The sequence below is a fragment of the Protopterus annectens genome, chromosome 6.part1 (genome assembly GCF_019279795.1).
Source record: "Protopterus annectens isolate FY-2018-M chromosome 6.part1, PAN1.0, whole genome shotgun sequence".
Taxonomy (NCBI): domain Eukaryota; kingdom Metazoa; phylum Chordata; order Ceratodontiformes; family Protopteridae; genus Protopterus; species Protopterus annectens.
In genome coordinates, this window is record NC_056738.1 from 49,861,409 (window position 1) to 49,878,755 (window position 17,347).

General features: G+C 45.6%; 1 protein-coding gene across 1 annotated transcript in view; it reads right to left on the reverse strand.

The window, feature by feature from the left end:
- The window catches only part of ZNF512 (zinc finger protein 512), a 1,352,022-nt gene that overhangs the window by 604,502 nt on the left and 730,173 nt on the right, over window positions 1–17,347 (reverse strand). The window lies entirely within an intron of this gene.

Below are 17,347 nucleotides of genomic sequence, written 5' to 3' on the forward strand. Positions count from 1 at the left end.
TAGCAAATAGATCTATGTCTGGCTGTCCCCATGCATGAGTTATCTTTGAGAAGACTTGAGGATGCAACTTCCATTCGTGAGGGTCTGTCAATTCTGCTTAAGTTGCCTGCCAGTGTGTTTTCCTTCCCTGTCAGGAGTTGTGCCTGCAGTTGAACTTGTAATTCCAATGCTGTGTTCCACAGGGTCATAGCTTGCCTGCACAGGGGGTATGAATGCGTCCCCCCTGTTTGTTTATGTACCACATGACTGTGGTGTTGTCTGTCATTAATAGCTGGCCCGGATGCAGTAGGTCCTTGAAGGTAATAAGAGCATTTTGCACAGCTAGCATCTCCTTTTGGTTGATGTGAAGGTGCATCTGTTTTTGGGACCATTTTCCCTGGATGCACTGATCTGCCATGTGTGCTCCCCAGGCGTAGTCTGAGGTCTCTGTTGTGATGATTTGACTTGCTTGTGGTATACAGAAAGGGAGACCCGTGTTTCTTTGGCATGCTTGAGCCCACCACAAGAATTCCTTTTGAAGGCATGGAATGAGTGGTAAAATTGTTTCCAAGCTGTGGCCGTGATGAGACCATAAGTTTTTTAGGTACCATTGTAGTTTCCTCATATGCAGCTTTGCAAATGGTATTAGTAGGATGCAAGATGCCATGAACCCCAGAGCCTGCAGGATTTTTCTTGCAGTTAGCCTGGTTAAAGATGCCATTTTGTTGAAGTATTGAGACAGTTGCCCTTGTTTGTCTGGCATGAGGTAAGCCATCTGGTCCATTGTATTTAAGCTGGCACCCAGGAAAATTATCTGTTGAGAGGGTATTAGTTTTGATTTCTTTTTGTTCACTGTGTACCCCAGGCAGTTTAACAGTTTTATTACAAACGCCAGATGCTGCAATAGAATGTCCTTGCTGTCTGCTTGGATCAGGCAGTTGTCCAGATATGGGTAGATTTGTATTCCTCGTTGTCTGCAGAAAGCAATTACTGATGCCAGGCATTTCGTAAACACTCTGGGCGCAATTGATAATGGGTTGAACCTGCAAGAAATCTGAGGTATCTTCTGCAATCTTGTCTGATAGGGGCATGCAGGTATGCCTCCCTGAGGTCCAACGTTTCCAGCCAAGACTCCTTACCCAGCATGGGAAGAAGCTGCTGTAATGTGAGCATCTTGAATTTTGGTACCTCTAGATATGTGTTTAGAATAGATAGGTCTAAGATGGGTCTCCAATCTTTGTCCTTCCTTGATACCAGAAATAGTCTTGAATAAAAACCTTGACCTTGTTCTTTTGCAGGTACCTCTTGAATTGCTTTCATATCCATGACAGCGGAAATATGTTTTTGTGCCTCTGCCCATTGATTTTGTGGCAGGTTTGGCATGCCTCTCATTTTTGGAAGGGTGTGAAAGTGGAACCTGTAGCCTCGGTCTATAATATCCAGAGTCCATTTGTCCTTTGTAACAATGTGCCAGTTTTTTGAAAATAAGGCCAGTTTTCTGCCCAAAGGTGCTGCCATTATTGCTTTGTTTGGCAGGCATAGGGGAAAGTCATTGTGTCTGTTTTCTAAATGACTGTGGTCTATCTTCTCCACCTCTTGAGGCTGGTGCTTGCCACTGCCTAGCTCTGTAAGATCCTTGAGGTTGTCCTCTACCCCTTGGGCATCTGGATCTACCCCTTTGGGGTCTGTCCGTGGCTGGAAAGGACCAATTTTTTGAAGGACAGTTTCTGCTGAAGCGTGGAGGCTGCACCTGCAAGAAATCTAACTGTTTGCATAGATTTCGCTTTTTCCTCCATTTTCTTTAGTACCTCCTCCGCTTTAACACCAAACAATACATCTTTTTGTAGTGGTGCATCTAATAACTTTGCTTTGACATGATCTGGTAAGGTTTGCTTGCTCTTTGAGCTAAGCGTGTCTACGTATGACAGACCCCGTGACAGCAGCTCTACATGAGGCCTCTAAAGCATCAAAACCACACTGTAAGGTATGTTTCCCCACTTGTTCTGCTCCATGCAACAAATCCTGCAACTCTTTCAAATCTGGTTGCTCTGTTTGTGTCATTTTGCTTTTCAGCTGAGATAGCAAGCACTGCTGGTACTTTAACATATGAAATGGACAGTTTAATGCCCTCATGGTTAAAGTGGCTGATGTATACACCTTTTCCCCCACCTTTCTAATGCTCTGGAATCTCTGTCTGAAGGTAAAGGGTTTTTAGCAGTAGAGACCTTCACCCCCTTGGGACCCTGAGAAATAGTTTCTGGGTCAGCAGAAGGGCTTTTATAAAGGAACTGGTGAGAATCAGGAACCCGGTAATATCTGTCTGGTTTAACAGTGGCAGGAGGAAGAGAGTCTGAATTAAGACTGGCGTCTGTGTACACATCATCCAAAATATCTAAGACAGGAGAAATAGCCAGGGGCCTATGCTGGGGAAGCAGCAGAAATTCCCTGCGCCTTTTCTTGGAATCTGAGTAATCTTGGCCTTCCCAGTGGAAGTGCTCTCTCAATGTATGAAGGGTTTCCCCAAAAGAGTAGTCCTCAGAGGGGGGGGGGGACCGAGGGAATAGACTCCTCAGCATCAGAGTCTTCAAATGGGGAATAGGCGTAATCCTGGTCCTCAGAAAGGTCTGAGGTAATAGAAGCCTGGTCTGAGGAAGGGAAGTCTTCCTCCAACCTGGGTCTTTTGTCTGAGGGGGGTTGAGAACCCCTGATGAGTGTAATCAAATCCTCAGCCATTTTAAGCATCTGTTTTTTTGGCATGGGGCCTTGAGAGGGGGTCTGAGGACCCTGTTTTTTAATTTTCATTGAAGCTTTAGATTTAGAGAATGACTTAATAGAGAAGGTGGTAGGCCTGAAAACGCCTTCAGAAATGGCAGGCCTCGCTAAATTTTCCATTTCTCCGCCAAAAGTGGTGTCGGTATCTGCAGTGGGAATGGAGACCGAGGAAGCTGCGACCTCGGGTACTGAAGTCGCCGGTAAAATACTTTCATCGGTAGTCAGGGGCTGCGTAGGCACCTCGCTGAGAACCGGAGAACCGGTAGTCGGCCTTAGCGTGATCTCAGTACTCGGTGCAGGCCTCGTATGTCTGTCCTTATCCTTGCGTTTTTTGCCTGAAACTGGCGTCGGTATATCCGACGACATGATATAATTAAATTTTTTGCCAAAATAATGAAGGGCGAACTCCGCCCGGCACTAAATAGTGTGCTTGTTAAACTTAGCACAAAAACGGCAGGCCGAGACGTCGTGGTCTGGCCCTAAGCAAGGTATACAGTAAGAGTGAAAATCCTTATGCGGTATTTGCTTCCCACAAGAAATGCAATTATTAACTTTGTCTGACATCGGTCTGAGGCAAGAAAAGTTTCCCCAATGGGGTACTTAGCTTTAAAGAAGACTTCGGCTGAAATACTTTTCGTAAATCTCAGGAGCTGGCCAACCGGCACTTGCGAACTGCTTCTGCTTCGGGCACCGCACGGCAAGAAAGACTGAAGAAAATGGCGTCGGCTGCCTCTTTTATACCCCTGCCGCACTAACGTCAGGGAGGAAGTGATGACAACCGACGCTGGACCTAGACTTTGGAATTTGGCCAACCGAGGACCCGCCTGACAGCAGGATAACCCAAGTGTGATGACTGCAGCTGTATGCACGATGAACATCTGCTCCCTAAGAGTATGCAAAGTTTCACCAAAAGAGAAATCCTCTGGAGGGGAAGCAGAGGGAATGGAGTCCTCTGCATCAGAATCCTCAAAGATAGATAAGGTGACTCCTGGTCAACAGAGAAAACAGAAATTTCAGAATCCTGATCAGAAGAATCAGAAGGAAACTCAGTTCTAGGTTTCTTACAGGGAGAAGGGTGGCTTCCCCTGATTACAGTAATAAAGGTCTTCAGCCATTCTTATCATTTATTTGTTTTTTAGGCATAGGAGCCTGACCATGCGGCCTGGGAGTCTGTTTTCTAGGTGTGGATCAGGTTTTAGGCCTAGAAGGAGAAGATGGCATCGGTTTCATATGCAAGTCAGTAGGCCTAAATACACCCTCAGAAACTGGTACCTGCACAGTGGCTCCGGACCCATCCAAGGTATAGACATCTGCAGGTTCCATAGTCGAAGCATCATCTCACGTTTAACCGGACTCAGAATGGGTCTAAGTAGAGACCTGCGAATCTGAAGTAGCAGGTATCAGGGGCTGCGAAAGCACCTCACCGAGTACCAGCAAACTGGAGACTAGCTTAACAGCAGCTTTTGACCTATGCTGTCTGTCTCTGTCTTTATCTTTGCGTTTTTTCGGAATGTCGGTAGTCGGGTGGCTTACCAAAGCCATTTCTGGATAATTGAACATAGTACCAAAATATTTAGATGCGAAAATGAACCGACAAATAGTTCAAGTACTGAATAAGGCACAAAACCGACAGCAAGGGACGTCGTGGTCTGGGCCTAAGCAAGGAATGCAGTACGAATGAAAATCTTTGAGGTATTTGCTTTCCACAAGTAATACAACTGTTAACTTTTACTGACATCGGTTTAGAGCAAGAAAAAGGATCCTCAATGGGGTACTTAGTTTTGTTGAAGACTTCGGATCTCAAACTCGAAAAAGTACAGTTGTGTACCTACCATAAATGTAGATGTTTGAGTGTATTCACTGTTGCAGTCATTACAATTGGGTTATCTTGCTGGCAGGCTACCGCGCAGTCGGCCCGAATTCCAAAGTCTAGGTCTGGCGTCGGTTGCTCTTGCCTCTTCCCGATGTCAGAGCGCCAGGGGTATAACAGATGCAGCCAACACCATTTTCTTCAGTTTTTCTTGCCCCAGATGTCAGGTGCCCCTAAAATGGTAGGCTAAATTATGCCAATAAGCACGCATATACAAAAATCAACTTTTCCTTCATCTACAAGCAAATACACCACATAGGTTGTATAGACTAGAGAAGTACAGATAAGTCCCAGCAAGGTAAAATGGGGATGGAGGGAGGGTAACCTGGACTGCAACAGTGAATACACTCTAACATCTACATTTATGGTAGGCACACAACTGTACTATGTTTGTGTTTCACTGTTGCAGTTATTACAATTGGGTTGAATCCCAAAGCTAAGGTTGGGAGGCTGGTGCTAAATAGGATTAGGAGAGGCTATCAGGCCCTGCAGAACCGCAGTGGCAAAGCCTGCCCTGGTCTTAGAGTAGAGAGGTAAAGTACAGTTGCGCACCTACCATAGTCATTACTCTTGGATTCATCCTGCTGGCAGGCTACTCGCAGTCGGCCAGAATTCCAAAGTCTAGGTACGGTGTCGGTTGCTGTGACGTCAGTGCACCAGGGGTATAAAAGATGCAGCCAACGCCATTTTCTTCAGTTTTTCTTGCCCCAGATGTCAGGTGCCCCAAATAGGTAGGCTGAAAAATATAGCAATAAGAAATGCATGCACAAAAATAACATTTTCTTCATCTACAAGCAAATACACCAAAAAGGTTGTATAGGCTAGAGAAGTGCAGATAAGTCCCAGCAAAGAGAAGGGGGTTGGTGGGTGGGTAACCTGGACTGCAACAGTGAATACACTTGAACATCTACATTTATGGTAGGTACACAACTGTACTATGTTCATAGTGTTTCACTGTTGCAGTCATTACTCATGGGTTGAATCCCAAAGCTGATGATGGGTGGCTGGGCTAAATAGGATTAGGAGAGGCTATGAGGCCCTGCAGAACTGCAGTGGCAAAGCCTGCTCTGGACTTAGAGTAGAGAGGCAAGTGGTAGTGCTTTGTAAAGGTGTGCACTGAACTCCAAGTTGCAGCCTCTAAGATTTTGTTGGTTTGGTACTCCTCTGAGGAAGGCTGCTGACAAGGCTGCTGCCCTGGTGGAATGAGGCCTAATGCCCTTAGGCACTGATTTACCATGTTGAGAACAGCAGAAACGGATGCAATGGCCTATCCATTCAGAAATAGTCTGTTTTGAGATAGCCTTTCCTTGTGATCCTGCAGCATACGACGCTAAAAGTTGCTCAGTCTTTCTGAAAGCTTTAGTTCTGTCCAAGTAGTAGCGTAACTGCCTGCGTATGTCCAAAGAATGCAGAATTTTCTCACCCTTGTTCTGTGGATTTGGTTGAGGGCCACACTGGACACCACCTTAGGAATAAATGTAGGATTTGTCCTCAGAGAAACCCTGTCTGGATGAAAAATGATGAAAGGTTCCACAGCCATGAGTGCTTGTAACTCAGACTCGCCTTGCAGAGGTTATGGCTAGGAGCAGAGCTGTTTTCCAGGATAAGAATTTAATATCCGCTGTTGATGCTGGCTCGAAAGGAGGCAGTGGGAGTTTTTCCAAAACATAATTGAGGTCCCAGGCCGGAACTGGTGCTCTCCTTGGAAGCCTGATGTTTTTGGCCCCTCTGAGGTACTGCCTTATTAAAGAATGAGAAAAGATAGGGGGTTCCCATTGTAATGTGCAGAAATGGCAGAGGTATGAATCTTAATTGATGAGAAAGAAAGGCCTTTGTTCAGCATCTCAGTTAGGTATTGTAAAATCTGAGGAATATTTGGTACAGACGTGTCAATGCCTTGTTCCTGGTTCCAAGCACAGAATCTCTTCCATTTTTCTGCATAAGATTTTCTGGAACTGGGCCTCCTGGCCTCCAAGATAACATTCATAACAGCTTTTGAAAGAGGAGTTTTCTGAATGGCTACATTATCCGCCATGCTGCCAGATGTAAGGTCCTGAGTTGGCTGTGCAGGATCTGACTGTTTTGTTGGGTCAGCAAGTGAGAAGTCTGAGGCAATATCCATGCTGGACCTTGAGACAAGCTCTTCAGGGTTGGGTACCAGTGCTGGCGTGGCCAGTCTGGTGCAATCAGAATCATTTTTGGCTTCTCTTGTCTGACCTTTAGGAGTACTCTGGGAAGGAGAGGCAGTGGGGGAAAAGCATATACTGTTAGATTTTTCCAGCTGAACGATAGGGCGTCCACTTTCCATGCTTGCTTGTGGTAAATCCTTGTGCAAAATCTCTGCAATTGACGGTTGTGAGGGGAGGCAAATAGATATATGTCTGGGCATCCCCATTTCCTTATTATCATCCTGAAGACTTGTGGATCCAGTTTCCATTCATGGGATCCAAGAGGTTTCTGCTTAGTTCGTCTGCCAGAGTATTTGTTTTTCCTGGCAGGAATTGTGCTTGCAGGTGAACTTGAAAAGCCAATGCTGTGTCCCATAAGGTCATTGCTTCTCTGCAGAGGGGGTAGGAATGAGTACCTCCCTGCTTGTTTATGTACCACATGACCATAGTGTTGTCTGTCTTTATCAGTAATTGTCCTGGATGAAGCAGGTCCTTGAAAGCTGTCAGGGCATTTTGAACAGCTAGCATCTCTTTTTGATTGATGTGAAGATGCATCTGGTTTGCAGGCCATGTGCCCTGAATACATTTTCCTGCCATATGGGCCCCCCAGGCATAATCTGATGCATCCGTTGTCAGTGTCTGGCTGTGGGTAAACTGAATGGCAGACCCTTGTTGTGGTGACAGGCTTCTGCCCACCATCGAAACTCCTGTTGTAGGCAGGGAATGAGTGCAATTACTGTCTCCAGGCTGTGGCAATGCTGAGTCCAAACACTTTTCAGATACCATTGTAGTTTCCTCATATGCAGCCTGGCATATGGAATTAGTAGAATGCAGGATGCCATGAAACTCAAAGCCTGCAGGATTTTCCTTGCAGATAAGTGGGTTTTTGTTGCCAAATTCTTAAAGTAAGTAGTCAGTTATTTTTGCTTGTCTGGCGTGAGAAGCCATCTGGGCAGTTGTATTTAAGTTTGCACCCAGGAATATTATCTCTCGAGAGGGCACTAGTTTTGATTTCTTTTCATTTACTGTGTACCCTAGGCCAATTAGTAATCTTTTTACAAACGCCAGATGCTGTAGAAGAGTGTCTGTTCTCTGCTTGAATTAGGCAGTCGTCCAAGTAGGGATATATATTTGAATTCCTTTTTGTCTGCAAAACGCAATTACTGGTGCCAGGCATTTTGTAAAGACCCTGGGCGCAGTACATAAGCCAAAGGGCAGTGCAGAGAATTGGTAATGCATTGAACCAGCTATGAATCTGAAGCATCTTCTGAAAGATTGTCTGATTGGGACATGCAGGTATGCCTCTTTTAGGTCCAAAGTTACGAGCCAAGCCCTCTTGCCCAGCATGGGCAGTAGCTGCTGAAAAGTCAACATTTTGAATTTTGGAACTTCCAGAAACTTTAGTATAGGCAGGTCCAGAACTGGTCTCCAGGTTTTGTCCTTCCTGGGTACTAGGAAAAGTCTGGAGTAAAATCCTTGCCCCTGGTTTTGTTGTGGTACTTGCTGAATGGCCCGCATGTCCATGAGGGCTGTAATTTGTTTTTGTGCCTCTGCCCATTGATTGTGTGGCAGGTCTGGAATGTCCTTTGACCTTGGTAGAGTGTGAAAATGGAACCTGTAGCCTTGGGACACTATGTTCAGAACCCATTTGTCTTGGGTAACCATTTGCCAATTTGATGATAAAAGTGCTAGTTTTCCCCTTGAGGGGGCTGTCAAAAGAAAACTGCTTGGAACTGGTAGAGGAAAGTCATTGGGACAGTTTCCTGTAAGGCTGTGATTTGTCTTCTCTGCTTTTGGAGGTAGGAGCACCCCATTGTTTAGGTCTGTTTGAGCCTTGAGACTGAGATCTGCCTCTGGTACGCCTGTATCTGCCTCTTTCTGGTCTGTCTGAGACTGGAAAGGACCAATTTTTAGAAGGCCAATTCCTGCTAAACCTGGGTGGCTGTACCTGTAAGAAATCCTCAACTGTCTGCATGGATTTTGCTTTATCCTCCATTTTTTCAACATCTCTTCTGCTTTAGTACCAAACAAAGTATCATGCTGTAATGGTGCATCTAATAATTTTGCTTTAACATGATCATGCAGATTTTGTTCCTTTAACCAAGCATGCCTTCTAATAACAGAACCTGTAACAGCTGCCCTGCAAGAGGCCTCCAGTGAATCATAACCACATTGCGAAGTATGCTTTCCCACTTGTTCAGTTGCATGCAATAAATCCTGCAATTCCTTGTTCTCTGAACATTCAGTATTTGTCAACATTTTTTTCTTTAAGTAGTGACATTAAATATTGCTGATATTTAAGCATATGAAATTGACAATTTAAAGCCCTTACAGCCAGGGTGGCAGAAGTGTAAACTTTTCCCCCCATCTGTCTAGAGCCCTAGAATACCTATCAGAGGGGACAGGGTTTTTTGCAGTGGAAGCTTCAACCCCCTTAGGACCCTGAGATATAGTTTCTGGGTCTGCTGCGGGGTTTTTATATAGGAATTTATGAGAATCCGGGACCCTGTAGTATCTGTCTGCTTAGCAGGGGCAGGGGGTAAAGAGGCAGGGGGTAACGAGACAGGGGCAGTCCGGACTCTGAAAATACATAATCTACAATGTCTAGAACAGGTGGACTAGCAAGGGGTCTGTGCTGAGGAAGAAGTAGGAAGTCTGAGTCTTTTCTTAGACTCAGAATAATCTTGGCTCACCCAGTGGAAATGCTCCCTCAGTATGCAGTGTTTCCACAAAAGAATAGTCCTCAGGAGGAGAGGCTGAAGGAATGGATTCTTCAGCATCAGAATCCTCATAGGTAAGCATGGAGTAATCCTGTTCAGAAGTGGAATCAGAGGAAATAGATACCTGATCAGAAGAATCATACTCTGTCTCTTGCCTAGGCCTCTTATCAGGAGGGGGATGGGAGCCACTGATCAAAGTAATTAGGGTCTGCGGCCATTTTGAGCATCTGTTTTTTCGGCATGGAAGTCTGAATAGGCGAATGCTGTACTTTTCTTTGTCTTTAGTGCTTTAGTGTTTGTCTTTGAAGCTGAAGATGGCTTAACATATAGTTGTGTAGGTCTGAAGACACCCTCAGAAGCCGATGCCTGCTCAGCAGCTCCGGACCCATCTGAGGGATTGATTTCAGAGTGTCCAATAGCTTGAGTTTCCAGAGGCCCAGTCGGCTCCACGTGGGAGTGGGTAGCGGGCGCCAGGGGCTGCGAAAGCGCCTCACTGAGAACAGGCGAATCGGCGACTGGCCTAGAAGAGGCTTCGTCGTCTGTTTTGGACTTCGGATGCCTATCCTTGTCCTTGTATTTTTTGTAAACTCCGGTTGTCGGCTGTTCCGCCGGCATTATATAATTAATTCTTCGGCCAAAGTAATGAAATGCAAAATCGAACAGACGCTTGATAGTGAGTTGGTTGAATCTAGCACAAAACAGACAGCTAGCAACGTTGTGATCAGGGCCTAGGCAAGGAATACCTTAAGAGTGAAAATCCTTATGAGGTATTTGCTTCCCACAAGAAATAATAAAATTGTTAACTTTTTCTGACATCGGTCTGGAGCAAGAAAAAAGCTTCCCCAACGGGGGTACTTAGCTTTAATGAAGACTTCGGTTCTGAAATTCAGATTTGAAAATCTCAGGAGTCGGCTGACCGGCACTTGCGAACTGCTTTTGCTTCGGGCACCGCGCGGCAAGAAAGAAATGACATCGGCTGCATCTTTTATACCCCTGGCTCACTGACGTCAGGGAAGCGGCGACAGCAACCGACGCCGGACCTAGACTTTGGAATATTGGCCGACTGCAGGAAGCCTGCCAGCAGGATAACCCAAGAGTAATGACTGCAACAGTGAAACACGATGAACATGTAGTAGTGCTTTGTAAAAGTATGCACCAAACTCCAAGTTGCAGCCTCTAAGATGTCTTTGGCTGGTACTCCTCTGAGGAAGGCTGCTGAAGTGGCTGCTGCTCTGGCTGAATGTGGCCTAATGCCCTTAGGCACTGATTTGCCATGCTGTGAACAGCAGAAACGAATGCAGTGAGTCTATCCACTTGGAAATAGTCTGTTTTGAGATAGGCTTTCCTGGTGATCCTGCAGCATATGATACTAGAAGCTGTTCCGTCTTTCTGAAAACTTTGGTTCTGTCCAAGTAGAAGCGTAGCTGCCTGTGAATGTCTAAAGAATGCAGAAGTCTCTCACCCTTATTCTGTGGGTTTGGGTAAAAAGTAGGCAAATTCATTGTTTGGTTAAGGGCTACAGGGGACACTACCTTAGGCATAAATGTACAGTTTGTCCTTAGAGAAACCCTGTCAGGATGGAAAATGATAAAAGGTTCCACAGCCATGAGTGCCTGTAACTCTGAGACTCGTCTAGCAGAGGTAATTGCTAGGAGCAGAGCTGTTTTCCAGGATAAGAATTTTATATCAGCTGCAGAGGCTGGCTCAAAAGGAGGCAGTGTGAGTTTTTCAAAGACATAGTTGAGGTCCCATGTAGGTATTGGTGCTCTCCTTGGAGGTCTTATGTTTTTGGCCCCTCTGAGGTACTGCCTTAGTAATGGATGAGAAAAAAATAAGTGGTTCTGTATTGTAATGAGCTGAAATGGCAGAGGCATGAATTTTAATTGATGAAAAGGAAAAGCCTTTATCCAGCATCTCAGTTAAGTATTGCAAAATCTGAGGAATATTTGGAACAGTCTTGTCAATACCTTGTGCCCGGTTCCAAGCACAGAATCTCTTCCATTTTTCTGCATAAGAGTTTCTGGTGCTAGGCCTCCGGGCCTCCAAATTAACATCCATCACTGCTTTAGAGAGAAGTGTTTCTTGAATGGCTACATTATTCGCCATGCTGCCAGGTTTAAGGTCCTGAGTTGGCTGTGCAGTATCATACTGTCTTGTTGGGTCAATAGGTGAGGAATTTGAGGCAATGTCCAAGCTGGACATTGAGACAAGCTCTTTAGGATTGGGTACCAGTGCTGGAGTGGCCAGTCTGGGGCAATCAGTATAATTTTTGGCTTCTCTTGTCTGACCTTGAGGAGTACCTTGGTGATGAGAGGCAGAGGAGGAAAGGCATATACTGTTAGGTTTTTCCAGGTGAAAGATAAAGCATCCACTTTCCATGCTTGCTTGTGATAAGTCCTTGTGCAGAATCTCTGTAGTTGGCAGTTGTGAGGGGAGGCAAATAGGTCTATGTCCGGGCACCCCCAGTTCCTTGTTATGCTGAAGACTTGTGGATCCAATTTCCACTCGTTGGGATCCATTATGTTTCTGCTTAGTTCGTCTGCCAGAGTATTTATCCTTCCTGGCAGGAATTGTGCTTGCAGATGTACTTGGTAAGTCAGTGCTGTGTCCCAAAAGTTCATGGCTAGAATGCAGAGGGGGTAGGAATGCGTGCCCCCCTGCTTGTTTATGTACCACATGACTGTAGTATTGCCTGTCTTTATCAGTAGTTGTCCTGGATGAAGTATATCCTTGAAGGCTGTCAGGGCATTCTGAACAGCTAGCATCTCTTTTTGACTGATATGTAGATGCATTTGACTTGCGGACCATGTGCCCTGAATACATCTTCCTGCCAAATGGGCCCGCCAGGCATAATCTGATGCATCTGTTGTGAATGCCTTCCTGGCTGTGGGCAAGGTGAATGGCTGTCCCGTGGTGAGGTGACAGGCTTTTGCCCACCATCGAAACTCCTGTTGCAGGCAGGGTATGAGGGTAATTATGGTTTCCAGGCTGTGGCAATGTTGAGTCCTAACACTTTTTAGATGCCATTGAAGTTTCCTCCTATGCAGTCTTGCATATGGAATTAGGAGTATGCAGGATGCCATGAAGCCCAAATCCTGCAGAATTTTTCTTGCGGATAACTGGGTCTTTGTTGCCAACATTTTGAAATAAGTAGTCAGTTGTCTGTGTTTGTCTGGCGTGAGATAAGCCATCTGGGCAGTTGTATTTAAGCTTGCACCCAGGAATATTATCTCTTGAGAGGGTACGAGTTTTGATTTCTTTTCGTTTACTGTGTACCCTAGACCTGTTAGTAATCTTTTTACAAACGCCAGATGCTGTAGTAGGTTGTCCTTGTTCTCTGCTTGAACTCAGGACCTTAAACCTGCTCAACGCCAGAAGTCTAAACCTCAAGATGCACGCACTTGAGGCTCTCCTCAGTATGGAGAATATCGATATCTGTGCAGTAACAGAAACCTGGTTCAAGGCTCCCGAGAGCACCCCAGCACTACCAGGTTATACCTCATACCACGCTTTTCGGCTGCAAAACTCGGACCGAACCACAAGAGGAGGGGGAGTATCCATATTCATCAAAGATACCCATACCTCCAGGTTAGTGGCACTGCAAGAAGCATCTGAGACCATCAATGTGCAACTAACAGTGGGCAAAACTGCCTTCCAGTTTGTAGCCTGCTACAGACCACTCTCCCAAATTCAAGAACCTCACTCGGCTTTCCTGAAGACACTGGAGAATATGAAGGTCTTTCCAAACACCATTATATTGGGTGACTTCAACTACCCAAACAGACTGGGAGCACCACTCAAGCCCCAACACCCTCGCCCAACGGTTCCTAGAATTTATAAACTCAAATGCTATGGAACAACTGGTCACCACTCCCACAAGAGGGGAAAACATATTGGACCTGATTATCACCAACATGGGTACTCTATGTTCTATACCTGAGGTATACCCTTCTTTAGTAAGATCTGACCATAAATTAATCACTATGGATGTCCATATCCCGTCCACACCCCCAGCAAAGGAAACCACGGTCAAAAGCTTCTTGAAAGGAAACCTTGCACTTCTCAGAACTGAGATGGAATCCTACAAAGCCCCCGGGCCAGCGGAAATTACGACCCAAACCGCAGAATCCCTTACAAATGCATTCTATGGATACTTACAGGAATGCATAGATCGTGCTATCCCAAACAAAACCAAGACACACTCCTCCAAAGGCAGGAGACCTGTCTGGTGGACCCCAGCCATAAATAGGCTATACAACAGAAGGAGGAAGTTACGACAGGATAGAGCAAAATCCCAAAAAGGCAAGGCAACTCTGATCAGTACAAGCAAGAAACTACGATCCCTCATAAAAGCATCCAAGGCTAGCTTCGAAAGAAAAATTGCACAAGACGCTAAAGATAATCATAAGGCCTTCTTTAGTTATGTCAGGAACTTGGGTGGAAACTCCCAGATATGCTCTGAGTTGGTGCAAAATGACAAAAAATATACTGAACCCACAGACATTGCCAACATCCTGGCAGACAGGTTCAGTGCAAACTTCTTCCCCCCTTCCCCCTCAAATGTGCAAATGACTATCCCAACAAAGTGTAGCCCCCCCTGACATCACAGATGCACAGGGGAGAGCTGCCCTCTCCAAAGTAAAAAAAACACAGCATTTATGGGACCGGACGGTGTCCCGGGCTGCATTTTATACGAGCTCCAAGAACAACTGAAATCACTGTTCAGTCTCAGCCTTACAACAGGATATGTACCCAAAGAATGGCGTACAGCAACAGTGGTCCCACTCCATAAAGGTGGTGCCACAAGGGACCCTGGTAACTATCGCCCTATAAGCCTGACTAGTCTGGTCTGCAAAGCTATGGAGTGTATCATCATGGAACTCATAAACAAAGACATTCGGAACCTCCAAACACTGGATCCTACCCAATTTGGCTTTAAGGGCAGATCTTGCCTCTTGAACCTGGTCGACTTCTTTGAAACAGTCACCAAGGCCACAGATGAAGGGAAGGTAGTCCACACAGCCTACCTTGACCTCGCAAAAGCCTTTGACACAATACCCCACTCGGGCATCATAAACAAGCTCACCAGCTTAAATATCAACCCCTATGTCACAAGATGGGTTGCAAACTGGCTTAGGGATAGAACCCACATGGTCAGAATTGCAGGTGCCATGTCAGACTCTAAACCAGTTACAAGTGGCGTCCCACAAGGCTCAGTCCTGGGACCTCTTGTTTGGTATATATTTCTCTGAGGTACAGGCTAACACAGGAGGACTTTGGCTGACCAAGTTCGCAGACGACTGCAAACTGGGGGCCATAATCGACTCGCCGACTGACACAAGCATCCTCCAAAATGGTCAAAGAGAGACGGATAACTGGTGCCAGAGCCATGGCCTGAAGCTAAATGCCAAAAAGTGCATAGTCATCCCCTTTGGGAAAAACAAAGTGCCCACAAATTACCACATAGGTGGTAATCCATTAATCTGGAAGAAGTAATTAGGGATCTGGGGACCCAAGTAGATAGTAATCTTTCCTTTGACAATCACATTGCCAAAGTGGTTAGAAGGACCTTCTATATAGCCCACCTTATCATGAAAGGGTTCACATCTAGATCAAGAGAGGTCATTGTGCCCCTCTACTCATCACTCATCAGGCCCATAATTGAATACAATGCCCCATTTGGGATGTACCTTACCAGACACCTGCAACAACTAGAAAGACCCCAAAAGTACCTCACCAAGAGGATTAAGGAACTCAAACAGATGCCCTATGCAGTTAGACTAAAGAAATTCCAGCTCTACTCAGTTGCTTACCGCCTACTCAGAGGCAATCTGTGCCTGACGTATAAAGCCATGACCAACCCAGAATTAATGGACATGTTCCACCTCAGAAAATCCAAATCCCTTAGAGCTACACGCTCCAGTGACAAACTTCAGCACAGAAATAAATAGGACATGCTGGAGAGACAGATTCATATCCCAGAGGTTCCCCTCACTCGAACAAAATCCCAATCCATGTTAGGCAGAGCCCTCAATGACCCTCTTCAAGAAGAATCTTGACGATTGGATGGGAGACCGTAGATTTACCCCTGGGATCTCCTCTGTGTCACTGCTAGACAGGGGCACTTTAAACTAACCTTAAATGGGCTATCTTCAGTGACCTACTATACTGGGGCACAGTCGTCTAATCTAAAAGGGCGGCGAAAGCCAAACACACGCTGGCTAGACTTGTAAATGCCCTAGGGCAGATAGCCTAGTATCTACCTATGAACCTATGAATAAGGCAGTCGTCCAAGTAAGGATATATTTGTATTCCTCTTTGTCTGCAAAATGCAATTACTGGTGCCAGGCATTTTGTGAAGACCCTGGGCACAGTACATAAGCCAAAGGGCGGTGCAGAGAATTGGTAGTACATCGAGCCAGTTATAAATCTGAGGTATCTTCTGCATGACAGTCTGATTGGGACATGCGGGTATGCCTCTTTTAGGTCTAAAGTCACAATCAAAGCTTTCTTGCCCAGCATAGGCAGAAGCTGCTGCAGAGTTAACATTTTGAATTTTGGAATATCCAGGTATGTGTTTAGAATAGACAGGTCCAGTATTGGTCTCCAGGCTTTGTCCTTTCTGGGTATCAAGAATAGCCTTGAGTAGAATCCTTGTCCCTGCTCTTGCTGTGGTACTTGCTGAATGGCTCTCTTGTCCATGAGAGATAAAACTTTGTTTTTGTGTCTCTGCCCATTGATTGCGTGGCAGGTCTGGCATCCCGTTTGGCCTTGGCAGGGTGTGAAAGTGGAACCTGTAGCCTTGAGATACGATATTTAAGACCCATTTGTCCTGGGTGATCATGTGCCAATTTTGTGAAAAAAGTGCTAGTTTTCCCCCCCAAAGGAGTTGCCAGACGATAAGTGCTTAGTGCTGGAAGGGGGAAGTCACTGAGACCGTTTCCTGTATGGCTGTGATCTTTCCTCTCTACTTTTGGAGGTAGAAGCACCCCATTGTTTAGGTCTGTATGAGCCTTGGGGCTGTGGTCTGCCTCGGGGGCATCTGTATCTGCCTCTTTGTGGCCTGTCTGACACTGGAAAGGACCAATTCTTTGTAGGCCAGTTCCTGCTAAATCTGGGAGGCTGTACCTGTAAGAAATCCTTTATTGTTTGCACAGATTTAGCTTTGTCCTCCATTTTCTTCAACACATCTTCTGCTTTAACACCAAACAAGGTATCATGTTGTAATGGAGCATCTAATAGTTTTGCTTTAACATGATCGGGCAGATTCTGTTCTTTTAACAAAGCATGCCTCCTAATGACAGAACCTGTAACTGCGGCCCTGCAGGAGGCCTCTAGAAAATCAAAACCACATTGCAAAGTATGCTTTCCCACTTGTTCAGCTGCATGCAATAAATCCTGCATTTCTTTGTTTTCTGCACATTCTGAATTTGCCAACATTTTCTGTTTAAGCAGGGACATAAGATATTGCTGATATTTAAGCATAAGAAAATGACAATTTAAAGCTCTTACAGCCAAGGTAGCAGAAGTGTAAATCTTTTTCCCCCTGTCTGTCCGGGGCCCTTGAATCCTTTATCAGAGGGGATAGGGTTTTTTTGCAGTGGAAGCCTTGACCCCCTTGGGACCCCAAGAAATGGCTTCTGGGTCAGCAGCAGGGTTTTTGTAAAGGAATTTATGTGAATCAGGAACCCTGTAGTATGTCTGGCTTAACAGGAGCTGGTGGTAAAGAGACAGGAGATAGGCCGGACTTTGAAAATACATCATCTACAATGTCTAAAACAGGAGGAGTAGCAAGGGTCCTGTGCTGAGGTAATAAAAGGAAGTCTCAGAGCCTTTTC